The sequence below is a fragment of the Phyllostomus discolor genome, chromosome 1 (assembly GCF_004126475.2).
Source record: "Phyllostomus discolor isolate MPI-MPIP mPhyDis1 chromosome 1, mPhyDis1.pri.v3, whole genome shotgun sequence".
NCBI lineage: Eukaryota > Metazoa > Chordata > Mammalia > Chiroptera > Phyllostomidae > Phyllostomus > Phyllostomus discolor.
This window is the reverse complement of record NC_040903.2, coordinates 34,170,361-34,171,131: the sequence shown is the minus strand read 5'-3', so window position 1 is coordinate 34,171,131 and position 771 is coordinate 34,170,361. Positions and strand designations below refer to the sequence as shown.

The window sequence follows — 771 nt, the reverse complement described above, 5'->3', positions numbered from 1 at the left end:
ACAACTCAAGATGATATTAAAGGTAACATCAGATGCCATGGAGCTATGGAAGGGAAAAAATACAGGTTTTCAGCAAAAAAATCCCTGCAAGTCAAGAGCAGCTATTGAGAAATGGACAAGAGAAGGGGTAAGGCAGGAGGTGCCTTGATCACCACAGAAAAAAAGAAGGTAAGAAACTAAAGATTGCCAGAACGAACATTTGGTTCTCTACTAATTTCTTAAAATAATAATAATAATAATAATAATAATAATAATAATATTTACCTGGCTGGGAGAGACACTATGATCATGATCGTGGTTTTCCCAGGGCGAGGCTTATCCATTGCACTCTGGGTGTGCTGACCCCTGCAATTTCCCCAAATGTGGGAGACTTGACTACATACTGTGGTTGGGGGGGACTGTATTCATGGTCTCCCCTAAAAAAAAGCCCTGTCTGGTATGGCTCAGTGGACTGAGCACCAGCCTCTGACCCAAAGGGTCAGGGCACATTCCCAGTCAGGGCACATGCCTGGGCTGCAGGTCAGGTCCCCAGTAGGGGATGTGTGAGAGGCAACCACACATTGATGTTTCTCTCCCTCTCTTTCTCCCTCCCTTCCCCTCACTCATTAAATAAATAAATAAATAATAACAACAATAAATTTCTATTAAAATTTTTGAAGGACTCTACACTATTTCTATGGTCATTTTCAGTCATAAAATGTTTTTTACGTCAATCCTCCCTCTTGTCAAAAACAGCAAGAATTTAAAACTTACTTGTGTGCAGGGTCAAGA

General features: G+C 41.2%; 1 non-coding gene across 1 annotated transcript; it reads left to right on the top strand.

Moving 5' to 3' along the window:
- Positions 1 to 256: 256 nt before the first annotated feature.
- LOC114493467 lies at positions 257 to 419 on the top strand. Its single transcript, XR_003684141.1, has one exon. It is a non-coding gene; the product is annotated as a U1 spliceosomal RNA (small nuclear RNA).
- Positions 420 to 771: the final 352 nt, after the last annotated feature.